The sequence below is a fragment of the Leucopleurus acutus genome, assembly GCF_964270905.1.
Source record: "Leucopleurus acutus genome assembly, chromosome: 6".
Lineage (NCBI taxonomy): Eukaryota > Metazoa > Chordata > Mammalia > Artiodactyla > Delphinidae > Leucopleurus > Leucopleurus acutus.
In genome coordinates, this window is record NC_139149.1 from 47,257,808 (window position 1) to 47,283,402 (window position 25,595).

General features: G+C 36.8%; 1 protein-coding gene across 9 annotated transcripts in view; it reads right to left on the reverse strand.

Moving 5' to 3' along the window:
- Positions 1-25,595, reverse strand: part of BAZ2B (bromodomain adjacent to zinc finger domain 2B) — a 381,771-nt gene that overhangs the window by 326,323 nt on the left and 29,853 nt on the right. The window lies entirely within an intron of this gene.

Below are 25,595 nucleotides of genomic sequence, written 5' to 3' on the forward strand. Positions count from 1 at the left end.
AGTTTTAAAGTCTCCTGGCCACTATGATTTCTTCTGTTGTTTTTGTTTTCGTTTATGGCCACTGATTTCTGATGAAAAATCTGTTGGCATTTGAATCACTGTTCTTTTGTATGTAAAGCATCACTTTCCTCTGTCTGCTTTCAAGATTTCCTCTTTATCTTAGGGTTTCATTTTGTAATGTGTCTAGGCATAGTTTTCTTAGAATAGCCCTCATGGATCTAAACTGCACTGCAACACACCTCATCCCTTGATTTCCTGTTATATCCAATATATCAGTCCTCTAAACCTAGTCCTTCCTACTGTCTTTACTCATAACCTGTCCATGTTGGAATGACCAGAGCTGCTCACTTACAAGTTGATGTTTTATAATTCAACTGAGTCATCAGAGTTCCTGGAAAATACTTTAATTCTCCCAAAACACCATTCCAAATAAAAAAAAATACATGAAGGAGAGATATGCACTAAGATAGAAAATACTTAGTAGCTACATAAGACATCAAAAACTAACCCCTTCTAGAAGATGCTACATTAAATCCTTTTTAAAATGAGTAGTATAATATCTCTTAAATAAGTTCAGAGATAAAAGTTCCAATTTTAAAAAGAAGAGAACAAATCAAATAGGATAGTTAGAACTTATGGGGTGATTTCACCAATAAGACAAAAGAAAAAATTGTCTAGTCTTCCTGAAGTCATCAGAGGCCTGCTCAACAGGTGAACATGAATGTTTTCTGCTCAGAGATACTCAAGATATTGGTCAAACTAATAGAAACAAAGGATTCACATATTCTTAGTAAAGAATATATTTATATCACTAAGATCAAAGACTGGATATGCTTATGCTAATTGCCTTTCACCATGTATTTTCTTCACTAACAGCCACTTCTCATGGATATAGTTTGTAATTATATCAATAAATTCTTTTATAAAACAACAAATCCCAATTGCATGCAATATTGTTCAACTCCTCTTAGAATGGTTCACTTGGGAAATATACAATTATATAATCATTCTGTCAGACCTCAGAGTGACCTGAAAATTCTTCACATCACACTCATCCCACAAACCCTTTGTCTTCTGCCTTTTTTAAAAAATATATCATTATCATGTTATAGTGAAATTACTATTTAATTTTCCATAAATAAACATTCTAAACTTTTGTATATGATATAAGAATAGTTTTCCGGTTGACAGGAAAATAGTAATAGTAATTTTGCTCAAAAATATGAGCGCTCGTAGTCAAACAATGGGATTTATGGTACACACTTCAAAAATGCTGAAGATCAAAGGGTATAACAACTGTGGATACACTTAAGGATTATCATTTAGTTAATTTATATTATTCTACCAGTTTAATACACAAATTGTAACCTTCTAATTGCTAGTTCCAAAGACTCACATTGTACATAAAGAATCTTCAACAGCTGTCAAAATTGTCTACTTTTTCTTTCCTATAAATGTGTCAATTGGGAAGGATAAACACAAAAAGAACTATATGACTTTCATTAAAATAGGAAAAATAGAAATTAGACAACACTTCATCCTGTACAGCATCCTGGGTCCCTAGAATCCTCGTGGAAATACACAGTTGCCAGTGATACTAACCAAACAGAATGAAGGTATTTTGCAGGGATATGCAGCACCTACTTTATACTCCTGATAGGAGGGGAGTGTTATAGCTTCCTGACTTCTCCCACTGCTTGAGATTCTAGAAAGTGTTTGCCAGCTAACCTGATATATGTATACAATGTACACCTAGCATGGGGGAATTTACTGAGAGGTAGGTGAGTTATAGGTCAAATCCCAAGCTTCCCTGAGCATTTGTCCAGAACTAAGCCGCAGACTTCCTTGAAGGCTCCTTCAACATATGTACAACCACACTTGTATTGGGGAGGTTCTTATACTGAACATGGTCTAAGGACCACAGTTACAGATCCATTTCTCCACAGTCTACTCCTTGATCCTTGATGAGTTATTTAGCCAGTAGCCATGAGGTATATATTTTTGTGTATTTTGTAACTGAGGACCATAGATCCCCAGACATATATAGGTATGATTTTACAGAACACAATCTGTTCTTTTTGAGCATTATCATGGACTTACGGCTTTTTACAGATTCAACCAGTTCTAGTTATTATAGGGGCTTCCCTGGTGGCGCAGTTGTTGGGAGTCCGCCTGCCGATACAGGGGACATGGGTTCGTGCCCCGGTCCGGGAGGATCCCACATGCCGCGGAGCGGCTGGGCCCGTGAGCCATGGCTGCTGAGCCTGCGCGTCCGGAGCCTGTGCTCCGCAATGGGAGAGGCCACGGCAGTGAGAGGCCCGCATACTGCAAAAAATAAATAAATAAATAAATAAATAAAGTAAAGGTATGTGGTCATGATGCCTGCAACTATTATTAAACAGATGATAATAATAATAGTAATAATGTATCTGTTATAGAAAGAGAGAGAAAGCAAATGTGGAAAATGTTAATAGTTATGAATTGAGGTGAAAAGTATAAAAGAAAATTCTATAAGTTTGAAAGTTGGGCTTTTTATTTTTCAAAAAACTTATTTTTGAAAAATAAATTTGTTTTTCTATAATCAATTTTATCAATAGTTTATTTTATTATCATGAACTATTGATTTAAAACATTTTAATAGTCAGTTTTATCAATAGTTTATTATCATGGTTAGAAAAGATTTATCCACTCCTAGGTAATAAAGAAATTAATCCATGTTTTCTTCTAGTAGCTATATGGTTTCACTTTGTACATTTCCATTTTTCACAGTTCAATTTGGAATTTATTCTGGTGTGTGGTTGAGAAACATTTCACTTACAGCTGTTTCTTTATGTGTATATCTAGTTTATCCCAACAATACTTGTTTAAAAGTCCTTCTTTTCCCCACTGATTTTAAATGCTATTTTAACAAATTGGGTCTAGTTATAGATTTTCTATTGCATTAGTGAGCTGAAACCATTGTTTAAATTATAGTAGCTGTACTGTATGTTCTATTGTCTTAAAAATTTTTTTTTGGTTGAAATATAGTTGATTTACAATGTTGTATTAGTTTCAGGTTACAGCGAAGTGATTCAGTTATACATATATATATATATTTGTTTTTTAGATTCTTTTCCATTCTAGGTTATTACAAGACACTGAGTATAGTTCCCTGTGCTATACAGTAGGTCCTTGTTGGTTATCTATTTTACATATAGTAGTGTGTATATTTTAATCCCAATCTCCTAATTTATCCCTCCTCCCCTTCCCCTTTGGTAACCATAAGTTTGTTTTGTATGTCTCTGAGTCATTTCTGTTTTGCAAATAAGTTCATTTGTATCATTTTTTAAAATATCATTTTTATAATATTTTAATGGTTATTCTTGCTTTTTTTTGTTTTTCTTAATAAACTTTATGAACTAAAGAAACAAAAAGGAGGATATTTGTACTGAGGTTTACATTTCAATTTATAAATTAAGAAAAACTGACCTTCTAATGATGTTAATAAATTTATATCCAAAAACATAATATGCCTTTCTATTGGTTCATGGTTCCTTTGGGCTCCTTCTGTGTGGTTTTTTTTTTTTTTTTTAATGGTTTTAGGCATTTTGTATTGAGTTTATGTCTAGATTTTTTTTCTTGCATTATTTTTGTCTTGCTACTAAAAGTTTAGTCTCCTCTTCCATTACACCTTCTAACTGCTTATTTTTGAGTCTATGAAGGTGTTAATTTTTTTTTAAATTTATTTAATTTTGGCTGTGTTGGGTCTTCATTGCTGCTCATGGGCTTTCTCTAGCTGTGGCGAGCAGGGGCTACTCTTCATTGCGGTGTGCGGGCTTCTCATTGTGGTGGCTTCTCTGGCGGTAGAGCACGGGCTCTAGGCACGCAGGCTTCAGTAGTTCTGGCACATGGGCTCAGTAGCTGTGGCTTGCGGGCTCTAGAGCACAGGCTCAGTAGTTGTGGCACACGGGCTTAGTTGCTCTGCAGCATGTGGGATCTTCCTGGACCAGGGCTCGAACCCGTGTCCCCTGCATTGGCAGGCGGATTCTTAACCACTGCACCACCAGGGAAGTCCCAAAAGTGTTCATTTTTTAATGTTGATTTTATAACCTGATATTTATATTCTCTCATTCTTTCACTAGGTTTTCCCCTAATTCTTTTGGGGTTTTTTGGATATAGTATTATTCCCTCTGCAAACAGAAACAGTTTCTCTTCCTTTCCAATTTTTTATGCCTGTAAATTCTTTGTCTTTCTAAAACTTCCAAGGCAATATTAGGCATCCTTATCTTTTCCTGAGTTGGTGGCAATGCTTCTATTGTTTCCCAAATAACAAAGGTATTTGACACAGGGAATGAGATGAATACAAAATTGCAAGAAGGGCTGGAGGAAGAGGTTCTAAAAAGCCTTTAAAAATGACTCCCAGAACAACCCCTCTGAACATCGCCTTGAACCTGCTGGCTAGCAGCAACAGCCAAGAGGAGCAGAAGCCTTTACTTCACTTCTTCCTTCTACATTTTCAGGAATGCATTTTATTAGAGGGATCTAATGTGTATTCAGAATGCTAGCAGCAAGGGATTCAGGAAATGCAATATTCAGCTTCCCAGTCTCTTCAGTACAACAAGGCACCAACAGAATGTAATTTAATGGATGTTGAACAAGCCAAACAACTCTAAAATCCCTCTGTTTCTTCAATCAGAGATAGAAAAAATTGTATGCATTAGTGAACTATTCTCCATTTCTACTCAAGTGAGGATATGAAGGATAAGTTCAGGGTAAAGAATGTGATAGCAACATAAGTGAAACATTACAAAGAAAAAACCTTTCCAGTTATAGAATTATGAAACTTAAGAAAGCCCATCAAAGAGATACTAAAAAACAGATCAAGTAACTATTTTTCTGGGACAATTCAGGTACACTTTTATCTAAAATAATGTACAGAAAAATAATTCTCCATATTTCCCCAACTGATTTATTATCCATCTATTTTTATATTTCCCAGCATATCAACTTATTAGAGAATATAACAAAATATTAGCTTGTCTAAGTGAAAGACTTCAATTATCTCTTGCCTACCAGTGTTGTTCAATATATCTAGTTATGATATGAATCAAATATTAATTTTAGCACAGAAAGTTCTACAAGGATTCTGTTCACTTGTTGATCTACTTACTGTGTATCTTCCCATTTAGCAACACCAAAATCTGAAGCCTTTAATTAAATTATGAATCATGTCTAAATTTCCTCTTCAGAAAATTCTAGGTATGAATAGTTAGTTGTTGACACCAATCTTTATAAGTCTCTATTGACTCTTGTTCAGAAAAACTCCAGTGGCTATGTTTGACTTACAGTGCAAGTCCTATCTTTAAAATAGTTTCATCTGAGAGGCAGTTTCTTAAAATCAGTAAAAATATTTTTATACCATTTATTTGCTGCTTCCATTAGTAGTTTTAAACTAATGTGTCCTGAGTACAACCTAAAACAGTTAAACAAATGGAAACACCTTTAAAATGAAAGATTTTTTAAAAATCCTTTTTCCCTCTCATTTGTATTCCTCTATTTATTTCCTATGTTATACTATTTTATTATATTTGTCACCTTTAAATGAATAAAATAGGGACCTTAATTATGTATGTATGTATATAGGTTAACTGATTTTTGTTTTAAGATAAAGTACATGATAGTACAAAAGAAATGTAAGCTCTCTTCATCCTGAATTTAGGAAACCCTAAGAATGAAGAAGATGTTTAGTAAACTTACAGATACCAGGGGCTTGTTTCTTTGTGATGCTTCATAGCTATTTGTGTGTTTTTATGTATGTACACAGTACTGCTCAGTGTTTTAATTTCTCTAAATGAAAACAGTAGGCTTTACCACATTAGATGTTTTTCATCCAAGTAGAAAAATTAAAAATATGCAATCATATTAAAATTGAGTCATTCAAGACAAATTCAGAGATGGAAATTAGATTAGAGGTTACCAGTAGCTGAGTAAGAGTGGGGAGTTATTGCTTAATAGTTACAGAGTTTCTGTTTGTGGTGATGAAAGAGCTTTGGAAACAGCAGATGGTTGCACAACAGTGTGAATGTCATTACTACCACTGAATTTTACACTTAAAGATGGTGAAAATGGTAAAATTTATGCTATGTCTTTGTTACCACAATTTTTTTAAATGGTTAACATGGTAAATTTTACGTTATATGTATTTTAATCACAGTCTTAAAAAAGTAGACAGTCACTTACAAGAAGGGTTACTCCCTTAAAAATTGTTACATTTATTCATCTAAGATGTAAATATTAAATATATCATAGGGACTTCCCTGGTGGCGCAGTGGTTAAGAATCCGTCTGCCAATGCAGGGACATGGATTCGATCCCTGGTTCGGGAAGATCCCACATGCCGCTGAGCAACTAAGCCCGTGTGCCACAACTACTGAACCTGCGCTCTAGAGCCCGCAAGCCACAACTACTGAGCCTGTGTGCCACAACTACTGAAGCCCACGTACCTAGAGCCTGTGCTCTGCAACAAGAGAAGCCACCGCCATGAGAAGCCAGTGCGCCGCAACGAAGAGCAGCCCCTGCTGGCCGCAACTAGAGAAAGCCCATGCAGCAATGAAGACCCAACACAGCCAAAAATAAAGAAGAAGAAAAAAAAATCCCACCAGGCTTTAATAAATAAATAAATATATATATCATAGTCTTAGACCTCCATTTTGGGGCTAGATTTTACCTGAGAATTTCAGATATGTAATAATCTATAATTCATCCCAATTATGCCATAAGTTGTCATAGTTTTGTTGGATAAATCATTTAAATTATAATAAATGTGCTAAAATCCTCTGTATTTTAGCTGAGCCCAAATATTGAGGATGAAATACTGAACAACTAAAAACCTAAGACAGTCTCCTAAAAGAAAACAAGTGTCAGCCCTTGTTGGATAGAAGTCCTATACTGTGTTGAAGGGTAATCTTCAACAGTGATATGATGTATAGATACCAAAGCTCATATAATTATCAATAACCATGTGCATTTGTTTGAAAAGTAAAAAAATACATAGTATGAGCTAAGAAAATTCTCAAGAAATAAGGCAATTTCAACTCCCCTCATTTGAGAGATAAGAAAGGAAAAAAGAAAGTTCCCTTTCCCTAATTTTTTCCTAAGTACTCTTCAAAAGACTATTTGCACAGTCTTTTAATATAACACAATGGTATTTTGTTTAAAAGCAATTCTTTAAAGATAATGTTTTGTGTAGCTATGTTTTTGCTAATTATATATAGAAAGCTAAAAATTACTAAGTCATGAAACTAGCATAATTTTAGATGTACCTTTAAAGAGACAAATGATCATTCTTTTTTAAAGTATTGAAAAGAGGATGGAAAAACCCAGAAGAAGAAATTACAATGTATCTTAATTGTTACATTTTATTTCTGATTTTGTACCTATCATTAAATATGTAGCAGGACAAAATAAAGTCATAAAACCATGAATATCACATATTGTGACCATGGAGAGTCATTCAAAGAAATTATGGTTTTACAATATGCTACTTGACCACAGACTTCCCTCTTAAATCAGAAGGTTAATTTCTCCCAAATCCATATCACCGACATTTAGAAAGATAAAAACAAGTACTTGTGTGGATTTGTTCTTTGTTTTCTGCACTCTTCAGGGACTTATGCTTAAGACTGTGTGGAGTTACTTCTGAGCACAAGATAAACAACAAACACTGTATTGTTTACATCCCCATCTAGTGGTCTTAACTTTCTATTCTGCCTAGTATTTAAAAATTGAATACTTAAAAACTGAAAACTCAAAAGAGTTATCTGGAAAAAATTAAAACAAAACAAAAATTTACAGCTAGGAGAGAGATTATTAGATTATATAGTCTCACGCTATTTCAACTAGAGGATGTAATGGGATGTCAGGAACTATATGAAGCCAACAGAAAAAAAAAAAAAAACAACCATGAAGCATGTCCTAGAGCCTCTATTTTACTTAATGCTATATATTAAGGCAAACGCATATTCTGGAGTAAAATGCTTATTAGGAGTATTTCAGTTTAAAAAGCACAGGATCCAAACTTCTTATTCTATAGAAAAAGAATCGGATGACCTGAGCAATTAAATGACTTGCTCAAGTTTATTCAACCAGACAGTGATAGAGTGATATCAATAATATAGATGTTTTATACCCTTTCCATTACAAAATACAAGTACATACAAGATACAAATCAAGTTCATAAGACACTAAATAATAACCCCAAGTGCCAACTAGGTATACACTGGTGGGTTCTTTGGGGTTTTTTTGTATATAGAATTTCTTAGATCTTTTTATCCTCAAAATTTTCCATTCACTTCATACCATAGCACACTTACAACTTGAAGCTAACTCAAACTACTATTCTACATTCTTTTCTAAAATTTGGCTAAAATTATATTAAATTGATTTTCCTTGGGAGTAGATAGTTCTATGAATTTTAACACATGTACAGATTCATGTCACTACGACCACAATCAGGATACAGAGCACTTCTATCACCCCCCACCCCCCCAAATCTCTTGTACTATACATTTGAAGTCACACATTCCCACAATCCCTAGCTCCTGGCAACCACTGATCTGTTTTTCTATCAATATAGGTTTGTCTTTTCAAGGGTAGTTTATAAAGGGAATCATACAGAATGTTAACTCTCAAGAATGGCTTCATCATTTCAGCAATGTTGCCTCTGGGATTCATTCAAGTTGTTTCATGTATCTACAGTACATTCCTTTTTATTGTTGAATAGTATTCTATGGTATACTATATAATATATGGGATGGTGTATAGCATAGTACAGCGTAAAGAGAAATACCATAGTTTGTTTACACATTCAGCCATTGAAGAACTTCTGGGTTGTTTCTGGTTTGGGGTGATTATGAATAAAGAGTCTATAAACATTTGTGTCTAGGCTCTTTTGTAATTCTTAAATGTAGGGGATTTACTATTAGAAGCATTTCATAAGTCATATGTATACAGAAAATGTGACACAAAATATAACTTTCATAAGGGTAAGAATTTAAATAAATACTTTCAATGTCTAAATTACTTCACCACTATTCAGGAATTGGCATTAAGAGGACAATTATTTCTACTTATACATGGGAAACATGAAATAGAAACACTGAATAATCAAACTTCCAGGCATACATCATAATTTACTTAAACATATAGGAAGGGAATGGCAAATAATGGGTCCACTATTTCCTCTTCCTCTGCTCATGGCGTATGTCAATAGTCAATCAAGGCACACTTTGCTGTAGAGCCTTGATGTAGCCTCAGAATGCTCAATACACAGCTCTAGGTTTGCTACGACTACATAATCAGAGTTGGGACTCCAGTTGCAACAAATTTTCCATTTCTGGTTTTAGGGGAAATTATTCTCAACAAAGCGCAGTCTGTATACAACATTTTAGGAAAAAAAATAATGCTCTGTAGCACCCTTAATCCTAGGTCTATTACCTTCCAAATGTGTAGTTTTTCATAAGACAGAGCAAGAGAAACACTGACAGGGTAGTTCTGGACAGCCATTAGTACCAGAACAAAATCCAAAGTATACAAGGGAAAGGAGCTTAATCTTGTAAAAAGAAAAAAGAGGAGGAGAAGGAAGAAGAAAAGGAATAAGAGGAAGAAGAAGGGAGGATGGGAAGATAAAAAGAAGGAGGAGGAGGATAAGGAAGAAAAAGAGGAGGAGAAGGTTATAGTTCGTTGGGAAATTGTTAAAATCTTATTTGTCACCCATTGTATTAAGCTAACTCTTCCAGTTCTGTGTGTGGCACTTATTTGATAAGTCTGTTTTTATGCCTTCATACTACCTATTTGGTAAACATCAGTGTTAGATTATAATAGTGGACTCCCTCCTTATATTTCAAACATAAAAATGGAAGATAAAATTTTAAGGAGAGGTTGTAGGTAAAAATAGTAACATAGGAGAACCCAGCTTCCCCATCCCCCCCAGAAAGATCAAGGATTGAACAGTTATCAATGTGCAGAATTAGCTCTGGGAGACCTCTAAAGTCACTTAGGAAGTTTTAGAAGCACAATGCAACATAACAAACTGAAAATAATCACACAAGAAGAGAAGGGAGACAGCTTCATTTTGGCTGCATCATCCCATCCCCCAAGCTAGTATTGTTCAGCACCAAGAAGGAACCTTCCAGTTAGAAAGAGTTCTTCTTGCCAGGAAAGGAAGAGCAGGGTGAACAGCTTCTCCAGCCTCTTGGGGCACTCCATGAAGGTACTGCTTTGGTTTCACCTGGCCCAGACCAGCTAAGCTGAGACGTATAGAGACAGCTGGGTACAAGGAAGAAAAGCAGAGACTATTACTAACAGACATGCAGCAGGAGTGATCTAGATTCACAGAGTTTAGCAGATTTCACTACTGATAAAGCCAATAGCCAGCATAGCCTCTGAAGACCACCGGCAGATTTCGCCTCACAGGAAATAAAATTTTGTTAAAAACAGCTCACTGCAGCTGCACAAATGTTAAGTCACTAGCCACCTGAGTCCTTCCCTGTCCCTGCCAGAGTCTGGTAGTCACACTAGCAGCCAGCTGGGGCTTCTACAGCTACATAAGTGCAAGACATCAGCCTAAACCTCCACTGCTGTGCTCAGGGCTAGACCCTCCATGTGCACTTGCACACCACTGGCTTGACACCTACTATCAGCCCCCACTACAGTGCACATGCCCAGGGTGAGCGTGTACACCCACAGGCGAGCATGCAGAAAGCCAAGGCCCCGCAGCTGCTGTGGGACCAGATCAGGCCCTGCCTCCTGTCTCTAGCTGGCACCACAGTGCTCACTTGTAGCCAGCATTTCCAGCTGTGCACCTGCATGCCCCCAGTCTGACTCCTATCACTGGCCTCCACTGAAGTGTGCACACCTGGTGTAAGCATGGGCAGCCACAGGAGAGCATGCCAACAGTCAGGGCCTCCACAGTTTCCGTAAGCCCATAATCAGCCCTGGCCCCTACCATTACATGTATGTCTGCAACTGGCCCCTGCCACGACATAGGCACTAGCAGCTGACCCCCACAGCCAAGTGTAAGCACACCACTGACTCCAGCTCCCACCACTGCTTGCCCTTGTCCCTAGTTGCTGGACCTGGAAGAGTTGCTGAGGACACCAACAGCCCTTGATGCCACTGTAAATCACCTGCAGTGCTCTCCAATGCCCACAGAGTTATCAATGCTATGAATTCCAGCAGCCTGAGTCAAAAAGATATCATGCCCTTTGTACCTGGTACGGCCACATGCCCCTGCACTTGACACCCCACACCATTAGAACCAAGGTCACAACTTCTTCTAGTGTGCCCCCATCAGGTGAAACAGTTACCTTACTGAAGTTAGTCCCTAAAGTCTGAAAGAGGTGACTCCTTCTTCAAACACTCAGATACCTATGCAAGGCTACAGTGATCATGAAGAATCAGGGAAATATGTCTCTGCCAAAGGAATACAGTAAATCTTAGTAAGTGGCCCCAAAGAAATGGAGACCCAGGAATTGCCCAACAAATAATTCAAAATAATTTTTCTACAGATTGCTTAGAGAGCTACAAGAGAACACAGGAAAACAATTTCATGATATCAGGAAGACAACAGAAGAATAAAACAGATCTTAAACAAGGAGATAGAAAACGTAGAAAGAAGCAGCAAAAATTTGGAGCTGAGGAATACAGTGACTGAACTGAAGACTTTAGTAGAGAGCTTCAACAGTAGACTTGAACAAGCAGAAGAGAGATCTAGAAGACAGAGCAACTGAAATTATCCAATCATAGGGGCAAAAAGAAAAACAAATGAAAAGGAATGAAGAAAAAATCCTATGGTATTTATGGGACACCATCAAGTGAAATGATACATGTATCACTGGAGTCCTAGAAGGGGAAGAGAGGGAGAAAGGGGTAGAAAGCTTATTTTAAAAAATAGTGGATGAAAATGTCCTAAATCTGGGGAAATATTTGGACATCCAAGTTCATAGGTCACCTCAAAATTTCAATACAAAACAACCTTCTCCAAGACATCATAATAAAACTGTTTAAAACCAAAGACAAAAAAAGAATTCTAAAACAAGTAAGAGAAAAAAAATGTTCTCATACAAGGGAACCCCCATAAAGCTATCAATAGATTTCTCAACAGAGACCTTGCAGGCCAGAAGAGGATGGGATAATATATTCTTCGAAGTGCTAAAAGAAAGAAACTGACAACCAAGAAACTTTACCCAGTAAACCCGTCCTTTAGAATTGAAGGTAGAAATAAAAACTTTCCCTAGTAAACAAAAGCTGAAGGAATTTATCACCAGTAACCTGCCTTAAAAGAAATACTGAAAGGAGCTCTTTGACCTGAAAAGAAGGATGCAAATTAGTAATATGAAAACATAGGAACATATATAACACACTGATAAAGGTAAGCATATAGCTAGATTCAGAATACCCTAATAATAATGCATTACAGTGATGCGTTAACTACTTAACTCTAGATAAAGGTTAAAGGACAAAAGTATTAAAAACAACTATAGCTTCAACAATTTGTTAAGGGATATACAATATAAAAAGATGTAAATGGTGACATCAAAAACATAAAAGGAAGGGAGTAAAAGGACAGAGTTTTTTTATGTGTTCAATTGTTACCATTATAAAACAGACTGTTGTATATATATAAGATACTTTATGTAAGCCTCATGGTAAACACGAAACAAAAACCTACAGTTAATACAGAAAAAGATAAAGAGAAGTGAATTAAAGCATACCACTACAGGAAGTCATTAATCCACAAAGGTAGGCAGCAAAAAAGAAAAAAGTAATAATGGCACTATAAAACAGCCAGAAAACAATAAGATAGCATTAGTAAGTCCTCACCTATCAAGAATTACTCTAAAAGTAAATAGATTGAATTCTCCAATCAAAAGGCATTGAGTGGCTGGATGGATTAAAAAAAAAGACCCAACTGTATGCGGCCCATAAGAGACTCACTTCAGCTTTAAATACACACATAGGCCCAAAGCAAGGGAATGGCAAAAGATATTCCACGCAAGTAGAAACCAAAAGAGAGGAGAGGTAGCCATACTTATTTCAGACAAAATAGACTTTAAGTCAAAAATGGTAACAAGAGACAAAGATGGTCATTATATAATGATGAGGGGGTTAATTCAACAAGACAATTTAACAATCATAAATATATATGCACTTAACATCAGAACACCTAAATATATCAAGCAAATACTAACAGATCTGAAGAGATAAATAGACAATTCAAGAATAGCATGGAACTTCAATACCCCATTTTCAACAATAGATAAATCATCCAGACAGAAAATCAACAAGGAAATATTGAACTTGAACCGTATTTTAGACCAAATGGAGCTAACAGACATATACAAAAAATTCCATCAAATAGCAGCAGAATACACATTCTTTTCAAGTGCACAAGGAACATTTCCCAGCATATCACAAGATAGGTCAAAAAACAAGTCTTAGCTAATTTTAAAAGTTTGAAATCATACCTAGGACGTCTGGTACTTTCAGTTACAAGCATCTTTGCTGTAGATGCCAAGAACATTTCTGCCATATAACTAACTGGCCATAAGGCAATTTTGCCATAAAAAATGAAATGAAAAATAAAAGAGGGGCATTAAAAAGGACATAAAGAAACATGATAAATTAACAACAAAATTAAGAAGACTTTCCTGTGAAATACAAAGTATTTGAATGTGTTTAAAATGTGTGTAGATTCATGGCAATGCTGTGCAAATAACTGATTTTATTTTGTGTGTTGCACCTAAGCATTTGTTTTCCAAGTCTTTTGTTCATAGTATTTTATACTTTTTTTTTGCTTGTTGATTCATCTCCTCCTTTGGCATTGCATTTTTTTCTTTATTGCCAAAATTTCTTCCTTCATTGAGGTGGTATCACTTTCCAAATACTAGGACACATATTTGTAAAAGAGATTTGCATTGCATTGTGAAAGCCTTCTATGCTGTTAGCTGTTCTTGGTATATTGTCATATGTCCCTTGATAGACATTTCGAAGTTCTACACGAAATGTGGGTTCAACTATGTGCCTTCAAGGCTCTTGCCCTTATTCTCCTGCAATAGGATGTGTTCAAAATAAGAAACCAACACTTGTGGCAAATCATTATTATCTCGATAAAGCCATCAATAATGTTGCTAACCAGAAGAAATGCCAAAGCATTTCAACGAGTTGAAACCAAACTGTCAACCCCCAAACCGTCAATCAGTTATTTTAACTTTCACGGAAAAATTGACTTAAGGTCAATTAGTTATGTTGCAGAAATGCTTGTGGCAAAGATGTCTGTGGCAAAGATGCTTATGGTGAAAGTACCTAGAACCCATACCAAGTTTCTTTTCTGACCACAGTGGTATGAAACGAGAAATCAATAACGTGAGGAAACCTGTAAAATTCACAAATTGCAGATATTAAACAATATGTTCCTAAATAACCAATGAGTCAAAGAATAAATCAAAAGGGAAATCAAGAAATACAGACATACCTCAGAGATATCATGGGTTCCAGACCACCATAATAAAGCATAAATCACAATAAAGTGAGTCACATGAATTTTTTGGTTTCCCTGTACGTATAAAAGTTATGTTTACATTATACTTCAGTCTACTATGTGTGCAACAGCATTATGTCTAAAAACACAATGTATATACCTTAATTTTAAAATAATGCCTTTGAAAAAATGGTCCCAATATACTTGTTTGACCCAGGGTTGCCACAAACCTTCAATCTGTAAAAAACACAGTATCTGGAAAGCACCAAGGTGAAGTACAGTAAAACAAGGTATGCCTGCATCTTGAAAAAAAAGAAAATGGAATGACAACATATCAAAACCTGTGGGATGCTGCAAAAGCAGTTCTAAGAGAGAAAGTTTAAAAGGGTAAAGGCCAATATTAAAAACAAAGAAAAAGCTCAAAAAAACAACCTCACTTTATACCTCAAACAACTAGAAAAAGAAGAACAAACTAAGTAGAAGGATGGAAATAAAGATCAGAGCAGAAATAAATGAAATAGAAAGCAGAAAAACAATTAAAAAGATCAATAAAATTAAGAGTTGGTTTTTGAAAAAGATAAATAAAAGTGACAAACCTTTAGTTAAACTAACACAGTGTGTGGAGAAAAGGAAACTTTGTACACTGTTGGTGGGAATATAAATTAGTATAGCTACTATGGAAATCAGTATGGAGGCTCCTCAAAAAATTAAAAATAGAACTACCATATGATCCAGCAATCCTACTTCTGGGTATACATCCAAAGAAATGAAAACAGGATCTCAAAGAGATGTCTGCACCCCTATGTTCATTGCAGCAATATTCACAATAGCCAAGATGTGTCAACTTGGTGCCTTAAAAACACAAATTTACAATTCTGCAAGTCAGAAGCTTGAAATGAGTTGTTTAGGGCTAAAATCAAGGTGCTGACAGGGTGCTACCCTCTGGGGACTTCGAAGAATCTGTTTCTTCCTTCTTTCAGCTTCTAGAGGCTGCCAGCATCCATTGGTTCCTGGCTACATTACTCCAATCTCTGCTTTGTTGTCCTATTGCCACCTTCTCTATTAACCTCTTATAAAATATCTTGTGATTATATCTAGGATTCACCCAGGATAAATGTCCCATCTCAAGTTCTTTCACTTAATCATATCTGCAAGTCCCTTTTGCCATACAAAGCAACATTTTTAGGTTCTAGAAATTAAGGTGTGGACATTTCTGGGGGGGCCACTATTCAGTCTACCAGAGTAGTCAACTCCTCTCTCACCTAGCTGCCAGCAACCACTGTCCTCTTAGTTCTGTCCCTATAGCTTTGCCTTTTCCAGAATGTCATATAAACACAATGATTACAGTATGTTGCCTGGTTTCTTAGCAAGATGCACATGAGATTCATCCATATTATACTGCACTTATAAGTAGTTCATTCCTTGGTATTGCTAAGAAGTACTCCACTGCATGGATGTACCATACTATGTTTATCCATTAACAAGTTGAGGGCCATTTGTGTTGTTTCCAGGTTTTGACAAACACTCATGTGTAGTTTTTTCGTGTGAACATAGTTTTCATTTCTCTTGGGTAAATACCTAGGAATAGGACTGCTAGGTTGCATGGTAAGTGCATGTTTAACTTTCTAAGAAACTGCCAAACAGTGTTCCAATGTGTCTGTACTCCTTATGTCTCTTCTAAAGCACACAGTCACCCACTGAGTAAACAATGAAAAAGTGTTCATAAAGAAAAAGTGGAGGAAATAGATTTTGGTTATACAACACTGTTTGCCAAGGAAATAGGATGAATTCTCAATACAGAAAGATATAGAAATAAAAATAGAAAAGTACATTTAAGAGACAGGACAGATAGTACTAAAGGCTCCAACATATAGGTAATAATAATATTAGAAATTACTTAGAGAATAATAGAGGAGCAATACTGAATAGATAATAGCTGAAAAATTTCCAGAACTGAGGAGATATTTAAATCGACAGATTGATAATGCACAAGCAGAATAAAGAGTCACAACCAGATACATTATGATGAAAATGTGGGATATTAAAGATAAAGAGAAAATCTTAAATCTACCAGAAAGTATAAACAGATTTCCTAAAAGTATGAAAATTAAGACTGACAGCAGGCATTTCATCAACTGTTGATGAAATAACAAAGAAATAAATCAACAACTTTTTATGTGAAATATTAGGACCAGAAATATTTCAGAATTCAGATTTTATGGGAGGATGAAGGATGTTAGAAAATTAATGTGGTCCATATACTGTATATTACATAGCACATTTAGCCAGCTCTGAGGAACATGGCTGAAGTAGCAAGGTGAGAGGAAGAGAGTTGACAACAGGCTTCAGAAGCTTCTACAGAGCTATGAAGAGATCATGGTAGGGAAGATATGACAAACTGTATTAACTTTGTTTGGAAGCTGCAAATTAATCACCAATTTGCATGATTTTGTTACCTTGTTTCTCTGTACTGTTTATGCAAAAAGAGTATAAAGAAGTTAAAGCTTCCAGGACTTCCCTGGTGGCGTAGTGGTTAAGAATCTGCCTGCCAATGCAGGGGACATGGGTTTGAGCCCTGGTCCAGGAAGATCCCACATGCCGTGGAACAACTAAATCCGTGCGCCACAACTACTGAGCCTGCGCTCTAGAGTCTGTGAGCCACAACTACTGAAGCCCGCATGCCTTGAATAAAAATCCATGTTAGAAGTTAAAGCTTCCAGACCTTTTCTCCCAAAACATCTAACTGCAAAAATCTTTCTTCTGGTAACCAGAGGTCCACTCTTTTTTTCTTTTAATTAATTAATTAATTGATTGATTAATTTATGGCTGCATTGGATCTTTGTTGCTGCGTGTGGGTTTTCTCTAGTTGCGGCACACGGGCTTCTCATTGCGGTGGCTTCTCTTGTTGTGGTGCACAGGCTCTAGTGCACAGGCTCAGTAGTTGTGGCAAATGGGCTTAGTTGCTCCGTGGTATTTGGGATCTTCCCGGACCAGGGCTCAAACCCGTGTCCCCTGCATTGGCAGGCGGATTCCTAACCACTGCGTCACCAGGGAAGTCCTCAGAGGTCCACTCTTAAATGTTTTTGGTCTACAGTTCTAGAAACATATTTTTCAAATACTTTTTAAAATTCAGACTCAAAATAAGAAATGCATTTTACATCACAACCCAGAAATCAGTCGTACACACATATACACTTGAAATAAATGTTGCAGTAATAGTAATTACACTATGTGCTAAACACTGACATTTTCAACTCTATTTAACTTGAAAAAATGCTCGCTGTGGACTTACTAAATTGATTTCATGACACACCAATAGTAGCAACCTGCAGATTGACAAGGATTGAGAAATCTTCTATGCACATATATACAGTCAGTCCTCCATATCTGAGGGTTCCACATCCATGGACTCAACCAACTATGGGTCAGAAATATTTGAAAAAAAAAATTCCAGAAAGATCCAAAAAGCAAAGCTTGAATTTGCCATGTACCAGAAACTATTTACATACCATTTACATTGCATTAGGTATTATAAGTAGAGTAGAGATGATTTAAAGTATAGAGGAGGATGTGCATGCATATGTTATATGCAAACTTTATATAAGGAACTTGAGCAATGGCAGATTTTGGTATTCTCAGAAGGTCTCGGAACCAATTCCCTGCGGATGCCAAGGAACAACTGTATACATTCTTTTATATAAAAATGAGATTATACAAATTGTACCTTTGTTACATTGTAACTATCCTTATTCATATTCCTTTTTACATTATTTATTAATATACTCTTAGTGTCACTAAGAGTTAAAGCATAACTATATCCTCATTTGCACACTTTTCTTATTCATTCTTATAGTCTGGAAGAAATTATTTCCTACAATGACTTTCTAAGACACAAAATAGAAGCATCTGGTATAGTAGTAACCTTCTTATATGTCATAGAACAAAGAGGTATTTTAAAAACCTTCTCTAAGAAATGCTACATTTTCTTTCTTTTTTAAAAATATTCATTTATTTATTTGGCCACGCCAGGCCTCAGCTGTGGCACACGGGATCTTCGTTGCCGCGTACAGGATCTTCGTTGTGGCATGCGGGATCTTTAGTTGCTGCATGTGGGATCTTTAGTCACAGCATGAGGGATCTAATTCCGCAACCAGGGATTGAACCCAGGCCCCCTGCATTGGGAGCGTGGAGTCTTAACCACTGGACCACCAGGGAAGTCCCAAGAAATGCTACATTTTAAAAATATTTATTTGTTTGTTTATTTATTTATTTTTGGCTGTGCTGGGTCTTCATTGCTGCCCGCAGGCTTTCTCTAGTTGTGGCGATGGGGGGCTACTCTTCATCGTGGTGCTTGGGCTTTTCACTGCAGTAGCTTCTCCTATTGTGGAGCACGGGCTCTAGGCTCACAGACTTCAGTAGTTGTGGCAGACGGGCTTCAGTAGTTGTGGCACATGGGCTCAGTAGTTGTGGCTCATGGGCTCTGGAGTGCAGGCTCAGTAGTTGTGGCGCACAGGCTTAGTTGCTCTGCAGCATGTGGGACCTTCCTGGACCAGGGCTCGAACCCTGTCCCCTGCATTGGCAGGAGGATTCCTAACCACTGCACCACCAGGGAAGTCCCTACATTTTCATATACAGAATTTCCTGTCAAACAGGTCAAGCTGGGCTTCCCTGGTGGCGCAGTGGTTGCGAGTCCGCCTGCCGATGCAGGGGACACGGGTTCGTGCCCCGGTCCGGGAGGATCCCACATGCCGTGGAGTGGCTGGGCCCATGAGCCATGGCTGCTGGGCCTGCGCGTCTGGAGCCTGTGCTCCGTAATGGGAGAGGCCTCAACAGTGAGAGGCCTGTGTACCGCAAAAGCAAACAAATAAACAAACAAACAAAAACAGGCCAAGCTGTCCACATCATGCTTATTTACTAAAATGGAATTTAAGGGTGGAGGTATCATTGCTTGAAAGAATTAAGAGTAATGTCAAAATCTTTTTTTATGCCCTTTCATGTATGCATGTTGAACTAGACTGCTCATTAATTTTGTAATATAAAGTTTTATGAATTTAATCATAGAACTCTATGACTTTCATAAGAGGGAGATATGAGTGTTTCCACTCTATTTATTTGTTTGTTTGTTTGTTTTTTACATCTTTATTGGAGTATAATTGCTTTACAATGGTGTGTTGATTTCTGCTTTTTAACAGAGTGAATCAGCTATACATATACATATATCCCCATATCTCCTCCCTCTTGTGTCTCTCTCCCACCCCACTCTATTTAAAAGGTGCAACTAAAACATACAAAAATGTTCTACTGAGGCTGTAGAAATTTTATTAATAATTTACAGATACCAAGTAAAATATAAGTATAATTTATTTAGAAAGAATGCACATCTATGAATTTTAAAATGTAACATTTGATAATTTACATAATAACTAAGGTAGAACAGTTAAAAATAATAAATAGGATGTGCATTTTACAACTTTTAACTCAATTTTTTTATTTTTATTTTTTATTTTGAAGTGATTTCAGACTTATAAGCTACAAAACACAAACCACTCAGTGCCAAGAATGCGGTTTTTAAATATCATCCTCTGATTAAAAAAAAAAAGCCAGGGACTGTGAAGAAACAGCAGACTGTAGAGCTGGAACAGGGAAAATATCAATACAAGACAAGGCAGAAGCACTTTGTACTACCAGAAAGCAAGGGAATGCTCACAAACCAAAAGGGTGGGGACATGACAAAAGGCCATAGAAGTCTATCAGGACTCCAGATGGTCAAAGCCGGAGCTACTAGAGCGACCAAACAAAGAGGGTATTAGATTATAACCTCCCAAATAAAAATATACAAACCCATACAAATATAAATAAATGATACATAAATAAGTAGGGGAGAAGAGTCAAATCTTCCCTAAAGAGGAATCCAAATAATATATGTAGAAACAATCCTGTCCAGAAGGTGAAGTTTAAACCTGCCCTCTGCCCCTGCCTTTGAGAGTGGGCTTGAGTTAGTGACTCCCTTCCAAATAGGATGGGGGAAAACCTGGAACTTTACAGAGGGGAAACCTAGAAGATACTTCCTTAACCAAGATAATCAGGTTTACATCACTAGAATTACCCTGTTGATAGCATCCACTCCCTGACATAATGTGAGATGAGAATGGTACTTCACCTCTGTAGTACTTTTTCTAAAAAACCCATAACACCAGTCTAATTATGAGAAATACATATGACAAACCAAAATTGAGAGACAACCTATAAATATTTCACCAAGACTCCTCAAAACTATGAAAGTCATGAAAAATAAGGAAAGAATGAGACTGTCACAGACCAGAGGAGATTGGAGAGATGATGAATAAATGAAATGTGGTACCCTGGATTGGATCTTGGAGCAGAAAAAGGATATTAAAGGAAACATTAGTGAAACGTGATTAAAGTCTGGAGTTTAGAGGAACATTCAATGGAAAATGGGTGAAATCTGAATAAAGCCTGTGGTTTAATTAATAGTAATGTACCAATGTTTGTTTCTTAGTTTTGAAAAATGTACCACGGTAATTTAAAATGACATCAGAGGACAGAGGACACGGGTTCGTGACCCAGTCCGGGAAGATCCCACATGCCGCGGAGCGGCTGGGCCGGTGAGCCACAGCTGCTGAGCCTGCGCATCCGGAGTCTGTGCTCCACAACGGGAGAGGCCACAACAGAGAGGCCTGCGTACCCAAAAAAAAAAAAAAAATGACATCAGAGGAAACTGAAATTGGGTGAGGGGTGTACTATCTTTTCAACTTTTCTGTAAACGTTAAATTATTCTAAAATAAAATAGTTTATTTTTTAAAAAAGTACAAATAACTGCCATATACACTTCAGATTCTCCAAACTCATTAACATTTTACCACGTTTGCCTTATCACTCTCTTTCTCCTCCCTCTACAGATTTTCTTCTGAATTTAATAACAAGCTGCAGACATCATTCCCCTTTACTCCTAAATATTTCAATGTATTTCCTTAAAAAGTACATTTATCGAAATAAGGTAATTACCATTAATACAGTACTATCCAATCCACAGACCTTCACATTTCACCAATTGTTCCACTAATGTACTTTATAACAAAAACAGAATAAAATAAATTATTGTTTCTGTCTTGGCCCATGGTCTATTCCAGGGTAAGAATTGTAGTTAATTGTCATATCTCTTTAGTATTTTTTGATCTGGAACAAGTTCCTCATTCTTTGTCTTTTTCTTTTCTTTTTTTTTTTTTTTCCGATACGTGGGCCTCTCACTGCTGGGGCCCCTCCCGTTGCGGAGCACAGGCTCCGGACGCACAGGCTCAGCGGCCATGGCTCACGGGCTTAGCTGCTCCGCGGCATGTGAGATCTTCCCGGACCGGGGCACGAACCCGTGTTCCCTGCATCGGCAGGCGGACTCTCAACCACCGCGCCACCAGGGAAGCCCTCTTCGTCTTTCTTGACCTTGACATTTTTAAAGAATATAAGCCATTTATTTTGCAAAATGCCCCTCAATTTGGGTTTGACTAATGTTTCTTGTTTAAATTCAGGTTATACATTTTTGCAGGAATGCCACAGAAGTGATGTTATGCTCTTTTCAGTGCATCCTATCAGGACGCATGATGTCTATTTGTCCCATTACTAATAACATTAACTTTGACAATGGTAAAGGTGATGCCTCCACTGTAAAGTTGCTGTTTTTCTTCCATTAATGATTAGTTAGTACCTTGTGGTGAGGTTATTTTGACACTGCAAAAATATCCTCCTTGTCATCACCTCTTCATGAATTAGTTGTACGATCCATTGATGATTCTTGCCTGAAACAATTCCTGGCTATTTTGATGTATTTGTATTTCCGTATGAATTCTATATCAACTTGTCTAGCTCTCTTTTAAAAAAGGAGTAGGTATTTTTATTGAAATTATGTTAAAATTATAAAGTAGGGATAATTGTCTTTTCATTGGTTCAGTTCAATTTTTGTGTCTTTCAGAAGTGTTTTAAAGTTTTTCTAAAATAGCTTTTGTACATGTGTTACATTTATTCCCAAATATTTTATCTTTTTTGTTGTTATTTAACTGGGGTTTTCCCAACCACTATATCCTCTAACTGGTAAGTTTTTGTATATGTAAAGAATGTTGAGTTCTGAATGCTAATATACCTTCTAGTTACTGAATTATTTTATTGTTTGAGATAGTTTTATTATTTGATTCTCTAGGGCAGGAGTCCACAAACTTTTTCTGTACAATGTCAAATAAAGTATTTTCAACTTTATGGGCCAAACCCTTTCTATCACAACTATCCAACTCTGCCAGTGTAGGGCAAAAGTAGCTACAGGCAATACACAAACAAAATGATGTGATCAGATGTGGCTCTCAGGCTACTTTGCTGATCTTTGCTCTAGGGTTTCCACGTATACTTTCCTATCATAGTCAAATAGAGTTAGTTTTATTTCTTAATTTCCAATTGTTATACCTCTTCTGATTGCTCTTATCTAATTGCATTGCCTAATATCTCCAGTAAAATGTTAGACTGTAGTGGAGTTACTAGATATCCTTGCCTTGTTCTTGATGGCAGTAGTAAAAAACCACACATATGAAAGCATATATCACAGAGTAAGGTGTGATACATGGGTCTGATGTGAATGCAAACTTGCTACAGTAGGAGGACAGATGCAGAGGACTTTGAAAAGTGATTTCCTCAACCTAAATGTCCATCAACAGATGAATGGATAAAGAAGATGTGGTAAGTATACACAACGGAATATTACTCAGCCGTAAAAAGGAATGAAATAATGCCATTTGCAGCAACATGGATGGACGTAGAAATTATCATACTAAGTGAAGTAAATTAGAAAGAGAAAAACAAATACCATGTGATATCACTTATATGGGGAAACTAAGATACAACACAAAAGAACTTATATATGAAACAGAATCAGATTCACAGACAAAGAGAACAGACTTGCGGTTGCCAAGGGGGAGGGGTGGTGGGGGAGGGTAGGATTGGGAGTTTGGGACTAGCAGATGCAAACTATTACATATAGAATGGATAAACTATAGGTCCTATTGTACAGCACAGGGAGTTATGTTTGAAATCCTGTAATAAACCATAATGGGAAAGAAAAATAAAATAAAATTAGGTTGTCTTTTTATCATTGAGTTGTAAGAGGTTCTTTATGTACTCGGGATACAAGTCCCTTGTCAGATATATGACTGACAAATTTTTTCTCCTGTATGTTGCTGTCTTTCCACTTTCTTGACGGTGTCTTCTGAAGCACACACATTTAAAATTTTGATGACATCTAATTTATTTACTCTTTCTTTGGTTGATTGAAGGTGTCATGTCTAAAAAGCCACTGCTGAATCTAAGGTCAGGATGATTTATACGTATGCTTCCTTCTGAGAATTTTATATTTAGTTCTTACATTTAGATCTTCAATCCATTTTGTTAATTTTTGTGCATGATGTGAGTGAGATATGGGTTCAGCTTCATTCTTTGCATGTTGACATCCATTTGTCAGCAGCATTTGTTGAAAATACTATTTTTTCCCCATTGAATTGTCTTGGCATTCTTAGTGAAGATAAATTGACCATAAAGGTAATTTTTAAAAAATTTATTTATTTGGTTGCACTGGGTCTTAGTTGCAGCAGGCAGGCTCCTTAGTTGTGGCATGCAAACTCTTAGTTGGGGCATGCATGTGGGACTAGTTCCCTGACCAGGGATCAAACCCAGGCCCCTGCATTGGGAGCACAGAGTCTTATTCACTGCACCATCAGGGAAGTCCTGAGGTAAGTGTTTATTACTGGACTTTCAATTCTATTCCATGGATCTATGTGTCTATTTTTATGCCTTTTTGCAGGAGGAGAGGTAGGTAATAGATATTTTCATCAACTGAACTCTTTTTATCCTCACCTTCTGTTTTTTTTTGTTTGTTTGTTTTGTTTTTTTTTGCGGTACACGGGCCTCTCACTGTTGTGGCCTCTCCCATTGCAGAGCACAGGCTCCAGATGCGCAGGCTCAGCGGCCATGGCTCACGGGCCCATACACTCCGCGGCATGTAGGATCTTCCCGGACCAGGGCACGAACCCATGTCCCCTGCATTGGCAGGCGGACTCTCAACCACTGCGCCACCAGGGAAGCCCAGCCCTCTGTTTTCTTTTTAAATGAGTTTTATATAGTTCAAGTTGCTGTCGCTTCTGCACGTCTGTGAATAGAACTGGCAATTTGGGGGAGTTTATAAGATTCCTAGTTTCAAAAGTGTCCTCTGCTTTAGGTAAAGTACGGTTTCTTTATTGATTAGACTTGGGGGCTGGGCGGTGTGAACAATTTGCCCTCCTATTTTAAAAAATATTCTTCTGCCTTGCAGGTTCCTAAATTTTCTTCTCTCCCTTCTCTATTTAACTGTTTAGCTTCTAAAAGGCATTTATTTCTTCCTTTTTAACCCTCTTCTCCCCAAAACAGTTGCCTTTCCAAAACTGCCTCTTTGAGTCCTATGCAAACTGCTATGTCCCTTTTCTGCGGTCTATTCTTGCCTATCAGGATGTTTTTCAGTAATGTGGGAGAAATTTATTTTCCCGGAAGTGATTTTAGATCAGTCTTAAGCCTGTAACTAGTTCCCCTCTTATCCTGTGCAGTTTTTCGCAGACTACCCATGCTCTCCACCAAGGCTTGCACAAGAGTGTGAATGATTTGGTATTCATTTTTCTACTTACAGATAATTTGAAGTTTGAATGTTCTCTATGTTCTAGTTATGTTGAGACATGGGTTATGTGTAGTTTTATGTTCTTCTTTATTGTTTTTTTGAAGGATGTGTGGGGAAATTCAGATTCATGTATTTGCCATTATTTCAGTTACCCAGTCAATCTTTTAATATTTTTATAAGCATTTTGTTTGTTTGTTTTTCCTGGATGAAGGACTTTTGGGTTCTTAATAGTCTAGGTTACGTCTACTCTAGTATTGCAATGGTAATATTACTTGAGGATGATATTGCAACTGGCTAATCTTCATTGACTCAATGGTCAATACACTATAAGGTGAACTCTTATTAAAGACAGTGTACTTCTACCATGATATTCAAATAATTA